Here is a 12,154-nt window from a genome sequence, read left to right on the forward strand (position 1 = left end):
TAGTGAATTTATACATTTAACAATATCAGACTAACTCCTAATAATGATTGCTTAACATGGCTGAGGAAAAACGCCCCACACAATTATTATTAGTTAGTTAATAATAATCATTTATTTTTATTGCAGATTCCCAGACAGAGATCAAGACCCCATTGTGTTAGGTGAACAAACAGATCAACCCCCGCCCCCACTGCCTACCCCCCCAGAGCTCTGAGCATGCCAAGCAGATCGGGCTTTTTATTTGCCATCGTGTTTCTGTGCCTTTTGGCCACACTTGAGCTAGACAATGATTTAAATTTTTAAATAAATGCTGAGATTCTCAAGGAGTCGTATTATGGAGTTTTGTAGCATTGTGGCTTTGGGGTGCGATTTGAAGGGGATGATGAGGTAGCTTTGTGAATGTTTACAGGGAGCTTCCTCCCAAGCAAGAGGGGCAGCGTGACAGAAAGCACGAACGTGCTTGTTGGCAAATATAAGTGGGCGATGGAGTCCGGCATATAAATAATTATAGATAATACAATAATCATAAGACACAATTTTTCACCTACAGATTGAAGTGAAGATTTCACACAAGAAGCAAAACATGTTACCTTTGTCTACAACAATACTGAGGCATTCAAACCTTCTTCTTCAGCTCCGAAGCACAGCAGGCCATTAAAAACACACTGGTTCCCATTGCACAGTTGCATCTGAAGTCATTCCTCCGGAGAGGCATTACTCAGTATTAGATCGGGTTGAAAATGGATGAAAAAATGTTAGTGAATTTTAAAGAAAATATTGATGGAAAATGTTGTGCCATAATTTCAATGTTTTAGAAACAATGTCAACCAGCTGTAGTCACTGATCGAGTTACGGTTGGAAAATCTCTTCCGTTACATAGAGAACTGACTTTTCAGCCAGACCTGAATGTGCCTTGTGCATGCACAATTTGCACATCTGTGCTGCGTGTGCAATACTGCACGTGCACACGTCAGGGATTTGCACATGCTAGATGCCAAACTATCCAGGGGTGTATGCAACTCCCCGGCTTGCTCACATGAAGTGGGCAAATGTGTGAAATCTCTGGCTGGAAATCAACCCCACATTGTGTAGCAGCTATTCTATGAGCATGCAGGAGCATGGAGCGCTATCAAGAGGTGTTCTGTGTTCCATTTCATACGCAAGGGTCAAAGCCATGCAGTTTCAGATTCCCAAGTGACTTTTGCTTTTGGAAGAAAGAGTCTCCATGAGAGAAAATGAGCAGAGCAGAGCATGTCTCTTGATCTGTAAGATCCTCCAGTAACCTCACAGCCCCCACCAAGCATTTAAAGATGAAGTACACAAAAATCAGAACCACAGCTACAAACACTGCAGTTTATGCTATATAAAGATGAGATTTCCAACACCACATAGGGGATTTGGATGTCCCAATTCATCTGGAAATTAGGTGTGCAACTAATTGGAATGGGAATTAGGCAGCTAAATCCCTTATGGCTTAGGAAATCTCAGCTGAAATGTTCTCATTAACTATACATTCATGGGAAAAAGTATTGATTGGCAAACTGAACAGAGATGGGGTGGGATCTGAGTTACTACAGAGAATTCTTTCCTGGGTATCTGGCTGGTGAATCTTGCCCACATGCTCAGGGTTTAGCTGATCGCCATATTTGGGGTCAGGAAGGAATTTTCCTCCAGGGCAGATTGGAAGAGGCCCTGGAGGTTTTTCGCCTTCTTCTGTAGCATGGGGCACGGGTCAGTTGCTGGAGCATTCTCTGCTCCTTGAAGTCTTTAAACCATGATTTGAGGACTTCAATAGCTCAGACATAGGTGAGAGTTTTTTGCAGGAGTGGGTGGGTTTGATTCTGTGGCCTGCGCTGTGCAGGAGGTCAGACTAGATGATCATGATGGTCCCTTCTGACCTTAAAGTCTATGAATCTATGAATCAGAGTCTTTCCAAGAATGTGCCTGTCTGGGTTTGTTGAGTCTCAGGTTGCTTTACAGCCGCTTGTGTAGTTGAGGAATTACTCAGCAACCTGGATTTAGAAGATTTTTATTTGGAATTAGGTATTGTGATGGGGTATGACTCACCACACTAGCACCTCCTGCTGGTCATCTTGTGGATTCGCCTCACAGGTCAGCCCACTAATTCCCGGCGGTGTCTCACCTGCTGACCCTTCTGCTCCTAGACCCGGCGTTGCCCTGAGGACCGCGGCATCCTGCTCAGGACACAGCTCTCTGTGCTCCCCCACTTCCGGGGGACAGTACCACAGTCCCAAGTCCAGCCACTTCCTCAGTAGTGAGTGGGGAGGAGGGAACCTGGGCCCACCCACTACTCCAAGTCCTGTCCCAGGGACCCAGCAGGCGGCAGCCCCATGCTGCATCCCCTTTAACCTCTCAGTTTGTTTCCCTGGGCCACTTCCCCGTGGCCCCAGCACCTTCTTCACCCTCATCTCCAGGACTCAGCCTGCCAGTCTTAGCTGTCCGCCAGGAGCTTGCTCTCACTCCCCTGAACCTGCCCAGCGCTGCCCTGCCTGGGGTGCTGGCTTTGCTCCTCCTGCAAGGCAGCCAGGTCTCCCTCCTCAAGCGCCAGGGAGCAACTGAACCGGCTCAGCCCTGCAGCTCTTTTCATATGGGCCTGACCAGCCCTGATTGGCTGCTCCTTGCAGCCCCTCTCCTATTGGCTGCTTTCTGCGCAGCCTCCCTTGGGCTCCATTAACCCCTTCCAGGCCAGTGTGGGCTGGATGCCCCATCACAGATATATTAATATTATTCTGGCAGGATCCCTTTAACATAATGATGTACACATCCAGCTGGGTGGGACACATCCCAAGAGACAGTGTAAAAAGCGGCAAGTCTCTTGGATTTTTTTTTGTAATAAACACGGGTCTGTTTCACTGCACTAGAAAAGTCTCCTTTGCTCCTGTTGAAGGGAATTTTACCAGTGCCCTGAGATGGGGAATGACTAGGACTTTCTCTCTCCCACTATTAGAGAATTTCTCCTCAGAAATGGCATTCGCATCTTTGGCTGAATCTCTTGTTTCTTGGATTCATCCTGGTCATATCTAAGCACTTGCTAGAGTCACTGACCTCTCACTGAAATGACCACTGGGCTTCTCAGAACATACCACCAAGAACAGTACAAAAAATCCTCCCATGGATGGTGCATTTGGTCTTAAAGGGCCTGATCCAGTGAGTTCTGCAGTGTGCTACGGGTCATCAGACCCCACTGAAGTGAAAGGGACTGGAGGCCACTCAGAGCCTCACCGACCTGGACTAGAAATCCTTCTCAGCCCTTCTCTGTGGGTAAACATCTGCATACGCCACAGGCTGCGTTCAGAGGAGCACAGGGGAGACACAAAAAGCCAGGAGGAGTGTGCTGCTCAAGATGGAGTCATGGCCTTCAGTTACACCATTGCATGTGTTCCAATTTATATCTAAATTTTCCATCACAACGTCTATGTTTCTAGCCCAGCATGGAGCCTGGCCTGCCCCCATGCTCGGAGCTGGCACGGTGTTTCTCTCATTAGCCTTCTCCCTGAAATAAAGATGGGTTCTGCCCCTTTAATCTGTGGATGCAACTGGGGGCTGGGAGGAAGCTGCTGAAAGGCCAAAGCACGCACCCCCCAATGAAAGCATCTGTCTGCGCCCTGCTTCCCAGGCCTCGCCCCGCACACTGTCCTGTCTGATCCCTATCCCCAACCTGCAGCGCAGCTGCCTTTCTCCCTGACCTGCCCCAGCAGAGCCAAGCCTGGCTTCCCGGGAATCATAGAATCATACAATATCAGGGTTGGAAAGGACCTCAGGAGGTCATCTAGTTCAACCCCCTGCTCAAAGCAGGACCAATCCCCAACTAAATCATCCCAGCCAGGGCTTTGTCAAGCCTGACCTTAAAAACCTCAAAGGAAGGAGATTCCACCACTTCCCTAGGTAACCCATTCCAGTGCTTCACCACCCTCCTAATGAAAAAGTTTTCAATATCCTAAAAGTTTCCTAATATCCAACCTAAATCTCCCCCACTGCAACTTGAGACCATTACTCCTCGTTCTGTCATCTGCTACCACTGAGAACAGTCTAGAGCCATCCTCTTTGGAACCCCCTTTCAGGTAGTTGAAAGCAGCTATCAAATCCCCCCTCATTCTTCTCTTCTGCAGGCTAAACAATCCCAGCTCCCTCAGCCTCTCCTCATAACTCATGTGTTCCAGACCCCTAATCATTTTGTTGCCCTCTGCTGGACACTTTCCAATTTTTTCACATCCTTCTTTCAGTGTGGGGCCCAAAACTGGACACAGTACTCCAGACGAGGCCTCACGAATGCTGAATAGAGGGGAATGATCACGTCCCTCAATCTGCTGGCAATGCCCCTACTTATACATCCCAAAATGCCATTGGCCTTCTTGGCAACAAGGGCACACTGTTGACTCATATCCAGCTTCTCGTCCACTGTAACCCCTACGTCCTTTTCTGCAGAACTGCTGCCTAGTCATTCAGTCCCTAGTCTGTAGCGGTACATTGGATTCTTCCGTCCTAAGTGCAGGACTCTGCACTTATCCTTGTTGAACCTCATCAGATTTCTTTTGGCCCAATCCTCTAATTTGTCTAGGGCCCTCTGGATCCTATCCCTGCCCTCCCGCGTACCTACCTCTCCTCCCAGTTTAGTGTCATCTGCAACCTCCTGAGGGTGCAATCCACACCATCCTCCAGATAAGATATTGAACAAAACCCGCCCCAGGACCGACCCTTGGGGCACTCCCCTTGATACCGGCTGCCAGCTAGACATGGAGCCATTGATCACTACCCACTGAGCCCGACAATCTAGCCAACTTTCTATCTGCCTTGTAGTCCATTCATCCAGCCCATACTTCTTTAACTTGCTGGCAAGAATACTGTGGGAGACCATGCCAAAAGCTTTGCTAAAGTCAAGGAACAACACGTCCACTGCTTTCCCCTCATCCACAGAGCCAGTTATCTCGTCATAGAAGGCAATTAGATTAGTCAGGCATGACTTGCCCTGATGAATCCATGCTGACTGTTCCTGATCACTTTCCTCTCCTCTAAGTGCTTCAGAATTGATTCCTTGAGGACCTGCTTCATGATTTTTCCAGGGACTGAGGTGAGGCTAACTGACCTGTAGTTCCCAGGATCCTCCTTCTTCCCTTTTTTAAAGATGGGCACTACATTAGCCTTTTTCCTGCCGTCCGGGACCTCCCCCAATCACCATGAGTTTTCAAAGATAATGGCCAATCACATCCGCCAACTGCTTTAGCACTCTCAGATGCAGCGCATCCGGCCCCATGGACTTGTGCTCGTTCAGCTTTTCTAAATAGTCCCGAACCACCTCTTTCTTCACTGTGCTGCCCAGTGCAGTAGTCTGGGAGCTGACCTTGTTTGTGAAGACAGAGGCAAAAAAAGCATTGAGTACATTAGCTTTTTCCACATCCTCTGTCACTAGGTTGCCTCCCTCATTCAGTAAGGGGCCCACACTTTCCTTGACTTTCTTCTTGTTGCCAGCATACCTGAAGAAACCCTTCTTGTTACTCTTAACATCTCTTGCTAGCTGCACCTCCAGGTGTGATTTGGCCTTCCTGATTTCACTCTTGCATTCCCCGAGCAATATTTTTATACTCCTCCCTGGTCATTTGTCCAATCTTCCACTTCTTGTAAGCTTCTTTTTTGTGTTTAAGATCAGCAAGGATTTCACTGTGAAGCCAAGCTGGTCGCCTGCCATATTTACTATTCTTTCTACACATGGGGATGGTTTGTCCCTGTAACCTCAATAGGGATTCTTTAAAATACAGGCAGCTCTCCTGGACTCATTTCCCCCTCATGTTAATCTCCCAGTGGATCTTGCCCATCAGTTCCCTGAGGGAGTCAAAGTCTGCTTTTCTGAAGTCCAGGAGCCGTATTCTGCTGCTTTCCTTTCTTCCTTGTGTCAGGATCCTGAACTCGACCATTTCATGGTCACTGCCTCCCAGGTTCCCATCCACTTTTGCTTCCCCCACTAATTCTTCCCGTCTTGTGAGCAGCAGGTCAAGAAGAGCTCCACCCCTAGTTGGTTCCTCCAGCACTTGCACCAGAAAATTGTCCCCTACAGTTTCCAAAAACTTCCTGGATTATCTGTGCACCGCTGTATTGCTCTCCCAGCAGATATCAGTATGATTGAAGTCGTCCATGAGAACCAGGGCCTGCGAACTAGTAACTTCCGTTAGTTGCCAGAAGAAAGCCTCGTCCACCTCATCCCCCTGGTCCGGTGGTCTATAGCAGACTCCCACCACGACATCACCCTTGTTGCTCACACTTCTAAACTTAATCCAGAGACACTCAGGTTTTTCTGCAGTTTCGTACCGGAGCTCTGAGCAGTCATACTGCTCCCTTACATACAGTGCAACTCGCCCACCTTTTCTGGCCTCCCTGTCCTTCCTGAACAGTTTATATCCATCCATGACAGTACTCCAGTCATGTGAGTTATCCCACCAAGTCTCCGTTATTCCAATCACATCATAATTCCCTGACTTTGCCAGGACCTCTAGTTCTCCCTGCTTGTTTCCCAGGCTTTGTGCATTTGTATATAGGAACTTGAGATAACCCGCTGATCGCCCCTCATTCTCAGTACGAGGCAGGAGCCCTCCCCTCTCACACGCTCCTGCTCGTGCTTCCACCCGGTATCCCGCTTCCCTACTTACCTCAGGGCTTTGGTCTCCTTCCCCCGGTGAACCTAGTTTAAAGCCCTCCTCGCTAGGTTAGCCAGCCTGCTCGCGAAGATGCTCTTCCCTCTCTTCGTTAAGTGGAGCCCGTCTCTGCCTAGCTCTCCTCCTTCTTGGAACACCATCCCATGGTCGAAGAATCCAAAGCCTTCTCTCCGACACCACCTGCGTAGCCATTCATTGACTTCCACGATTTGACGATCCCTACCCCAGCCTTTTCCTTCCACGGGGAGGATGGACGAGAACACCACTTGCGCCTCAAACTCCTTTATCCTCCTTCCCAGAGCCACGTAGTCTGCAGTGATCCGCTCAAGGTCATTCTTGGCAGTATCATTGGTGCCCACGTGGAGAAGCAGGAAGGGGTAGCGGTCCGAGGGCTTGATGAGTCTCGGCAGACTCTCCGTCACATCGCGAATCTTAGCCCCTGGCAAGCAGCAGACTTCTCTGTTTTCCCGGTCAGGGTGGCAGATAGATGACTCAGTCCCCCTGAGGAGAGAGTCCCCGATCACCACCACCCGCCTCCTTCTCTTGGGAATGGTGGTCGTGGAACCCCCAACCTTAGGACAGTGCATCTCATGCCTTTCAACTGGTGGAGTCTCCTTCTGCTCCCTTCCCCCAGACGTATCATCTGGGCCACTCCCCGCAATGGTACCTGTGGAGAGAACATGAAAACGGTTACTTACCTGTGTCCGCGTTGCTGGTACATGGACGTTCCCCCTTCTTCTTCTGGAGGTCACATGTTGCCAGATTTCTTCACCGTCCTCCTGTCCATGCTGCGCAGCCTGCTCGATCCAAATGGCTCCAGATCCAGATTTTGTTACCCAGACTCAAACCCACTGAGGACACAGTCCCATTGCCTGAGACGTGCTGCACAGGTTCCGTCCCTGGCTCAGAGGAAGGGTCCCATATGTCCCTGGACTTGAGGGCTCCATCCCAACACTTGGTCCTCGCCCCACGCTTGCAGGCATTCCACCACCCAGGGATCCCCCCGGGGTCTGCTGAAATTCACCACCTGCTTTGTTTGCAGCCAGCTGTGAGCGCGCCAGGTACTCCTGCAGAGTCCCACCCCGGTGCTGTCCTTGCCTCATGCCCGTGGCACCAGGGACCATCAGCCTACGACGGAGTGGCTTCCTGCTGACAGAGGGAGCGTGCGGAGCTCTGCTCCGGCCACCCACTTACACCATCATTTCCTGGCACTTCTGTCCCAGGACAAAGGTCCAACCAGGCTGAGGGCTCCGGCGGACCCCAGATCACTCTAACAGATGGCTGGAGCATGGGAGCCAAGAGGCCGTGTAAATACATGAAGTGTTCAGAGGGCAGGAATCCCATCAGTCAACATCTAACTGGCTGGCTGGTTTCGATGTGCATGCCTCGCAGTGCAGGGAATTATCTGCTGCTAGTCCAGCTAATCCTGTGTGGGGCTGAAGTCGTCGTCAAAAATAAACATGGAGCTGAGAGGAGGTTTTGGGCCAGCACTCAAGTGCTGGGCTGTGATGGGGAAGAGGCAGAAGCCAGCCAAGCTCTGTTTACATTAATTTTTACTGAACATGTATCTGGATCAAGCAATTAATGAAATACACAGCTCAGGGAAATTGCGGCACCACTCTGAGACACATCCAGATTGTCAGAAAAATTAAACGTTCAAACTTGCACATAAAATGCACGCATAACTGCACGACTAATTTGCAGGCATGAGAACTGCAGGTCTGCTCAAAACTGCTCTTGAAAAAGAAGTAAGTGCATACACAAATCAGGAACTGCCTTTGAAAAAATCTAACTAGCCACTTGTGCACCGATTGTGCTAATTGCATATGCAAATCCTGTGCTCAATTGTGCATACAAATCAAATGTATTGGTGTGCCTAATTTTTGAAATTCTGTCCCAAGCATCCAAGTGTACAGCCGTGAAGATGTGCTGGTGCACAGAATATGCCAAATATGAATGTTGTTGGAACATCTCTGTGGGTTTGTGCACCTGGAGCTTGATCCTGCACCCCTTGAATTCAGGGGTAAAGCTTCCATTGACATCAAGGGGTCGGGATCAGGCACTTGATGGGAAGGGAAAATTTGGGAATGTGGTAGGACAATGGAATTGTCTCACACCCTAGTGGCTGGAGATGTGCGAGGAGGAAGTTCACTACCAGATAAGCTGGACTGAACAGTGATGCTCTTTTAGCTCAGCTGGTGGAGTGCCTGCGTTTGGACCCCGGGCGGGGCGGGGACAGGGGGCTGGAACAATGTGTATAGTGGGGGAGCAATGGGGAAAGCTCTAGTGCAGCAGGGCAAGCCAGGTAACCCCGCTCAGAGTCTTGCTGGTGAAAACACCTGTGCCTGCCTCGGCCATTCACCCCCTGGACTCCCCTAGAGCCAGAGAGGTGCTGTATCTTCCATGACACCTGGGGAGCCAAATGCACTCCTAGGATAAGCACGGCAGGTCCAGCAAAGGCAATGGGATGCAAGCACTTCAGCCAGGGGTGTGTTTGCCCCATTGACTTTGCTAGGACTTCGACACCAACCCGCCTCTGTGAACATTCACTTCCCATTGTCCTAGCGTGAGAGAGCCACACCTGTCTCTGGCTTTCCGGGCTGCCACTGCTCATACACCGGTGCCACCCATGGCCAGTGTGGGAAATGATCCTAATAATGCCTGGCTCCTACGCAGCACTTTTCATCAGGAGATCTCAAAGCTCTTTGCAAAGCAGGAGGTACCTGACCCAGTTTCGTGGCTTATTAGCAAGTCAAGTTCCTCATGAAAAGCAGGTTTCTTTATTCTGCTCATGACCATGAGTAACTCCAAACGGTTACACAATCCTACGGCTTCTCTACTTGTGCCACTTCCCCTTCCACCCTTGGGAGCCCAGAGCAAGGGCGACGCGCTGGGATCGTAACGGAAGTGCCTGGTGGGGTGCTGGTATCCTGGGGGATTCGCATGGGTAGGTGGAGCATGGTGCTTCAGGGGGATTCTTCACTTGGAACCCTGGTCCCTGGGCTCAGTGGGCCAAAGTCTCCGCTTGTGCCATTGCGACACCACTGGTTTCAGTGGGGTTAATCCTGCCTCACACCTGTGTAAGTGGGAAGAGAGCTGGGCCCAACGCTGGCTGGTGATTCCCTAATCTCAGTGCTCACGGTTTACAAATTAGGATCCTGGTTTCCAAGTCACTCAGGGCTAACTCCCGCAGTTCTTCCTCAGGACGAACTCCCTGTGGGTAGCAAGGACTGTGTAACGTCTGGAGGAGCCGGCTCATGGGAAACTGCAGTATCCCACTGTGGTAAGGGTGAGGCTCAGAGATCCAGCTGGTGCCACCCTGGCAAAGACAGAGTCCTCCAGTTCTTGCATTGACAGCACATGGGGAAGGCTGGCTCCAGTATTCCAGAAGCGCCCAGTGCTGGCCTGCCTGCTCCAGCTGAGGTCAATGGGGATTTTCCTGTTGACTTCAGTGAGAGCTTTTTGGGGAAGCCCTGGCCATGCTGGGACAATGCAATGGTCTGGATTAAGGCCGTTCTCACCAACTCGGAGCAATCGCTTTGGCAGGTGTTTTTGTAGTTTGTTTTCATACAGTTGCAATCGAGGCAAACATTGAGAGATGCTCCAGCCTGGACACTGGGACAAGGGGCCTCAGTCACGGACTTTAGTGGAACAAGGCTGGTTTCCATTAGCTGAGGATCTGGCCCATTCGCTTTTATTTAATATTTGATTTGAGAAGGAAATTCTAAGTGGGAAGGTTGACTGGGCTAGAAGCAGCTGAATGCCGCATGTGAGGTGATGGAGGGGCATGTTTTCAGATACAAGCCTGGACCTTCTGCTGCCGGGAAAGTGGAGATGAATGGAGAAATTTGCTAAAGCACCTCCCAGGAAAACATACATATGTCAACAAGAGGTGAGAAATGTCCCAGACTGGAGCACGTTTTAATTGTTTTGTTAATAATTCATATTGAAATCTCATTGTCATACAACTGAGCTCCTGGCTTACTAATTCTGGTCTCAGGCTGTCTTAGTGCTCACATGGTCCCCATTCCCACGCTATCTGGTACCTCCCATTGCAGCAGCACGGGTTTCCTGCCTTACACTGGTGTGAGTGAGAAGAGAGCCATGCCCAATGCTAGCCATGATTCTCACAGCCTCCCTGGGAGGCAGGGCAGTGCTATTATCCCCTCTGTGCAGATAAGGAACTGAGGCCAAGAGCTTGAAAGGCATTTAGGTGCCTGATTCCCATTGGTTTCAGTGGGAGTTAGACACCTAACTACTCTGAAGCTCCAGCCCTGGGTCTTGCCCAAGGGCATCCAGGAACTCTGTGGTAGGGCAGGGAATTGAACACCCACCTCCTGAGTGCTAGGGTAGGGCCCAAATTGCTGTCTGTGTTACCGTCTCACAGGCACTAGGGCTGGTGTGTACTTGACAAGGGAATCTGGCCCTTTAAACAAAGAATACTTTTACAAAAACAATCGTGCAAGCCAGGTCTTTTCTCAGGCAAAATTCCCATTAAACTCAATGGGCCAAATGCTGTGCTGCTTTGCACCGTGGGAAGTCAGGGGGACTGACTGGGGAGAGATTGCATGGCATTGCATTGACATTGAACGGTATGGGCATCACGCAGGCAGAGCGTGCCATGGAATTGCCCTGGGCCATATGGGGATTGCAAGGAGAGGTTACACTAGGTTACACACACTAGGTTACATGGGGACGGTGTGGGTGGGACTGTACGGGGTTGTACCGGGTGGGACTGCACAGGATAGCAGGGGAACGAGTGCAATGGGATTGCATTGGCATGGACGGGGTGCGTATGAAGGTGCAGGAGATAGAGAATTTGGTCCTTTGGGAGTTTTGCCTGAATAATGGCTGAGCCAGACGGGAAGGATTTAGCTCTATGAGACAAAGAACTGAAAGTAAAGATGCCGCTTTTGCTTTCAGGGCCACGTGACCCAGCTATTGCCGTAGAGTGAAGCCTGTCAGGAATGAGGCCCCTCGTACAGGTTCTGAAATGCCCTGGCATTGGTCTGAATTGGAAGCTTGGTGTTTCACGTCTCCCCTGCAGCGTGCTGGGCTGAATGTGATCGGACAGACCAGGAATAAGAAACCTGGTCAGGTGAGTGACGAGGACTAGAAAACGCATGAACCCATGGTGTTGGCCACACTGCTGCCATGCAGGGTTATGACGTTCTCCCTTGCCCCAGAGCGCTCGCTGTATTTCACACTGAGCTGCTTCCTGTCATGTTCCTTGGCACCAGAGCTGGGCTGGTGCAGAGCTTGTGTTAGACACATCACGAGACCCTGTCACGCTCTGCCAGAGCTGGGCGAGGGTCATTTAACGAACGTCTTTTACACACAGTGCCACCTAGTGCCTGAACCGTACAACACGGTTTAACGTCCCATGACCTCTCCCCCTTTGAGTCCTGCGCCCCGATCGTTTCCACTATCGTCCTGTCATGGAAGTTGCATATGGATCAGTCTGTTCAGTTTCTCTGAGTCGTCCTGGC

Source organism: Lepidochelys kempii, chromosome 19 (assembly GCF_965140285.1).
Source record: "Lepidochelys kempii isolate rLepKem1 chromosome 19, rLepKem1.hap1, whole genome shotgun sequence".
Classification (NCBI taxonomy): domain Eukaryota; kingdom Metazoa; phylum Chordata; order Testudines; family Cheloniidae; genus Lepidochelys; species Lepidochelys kempii.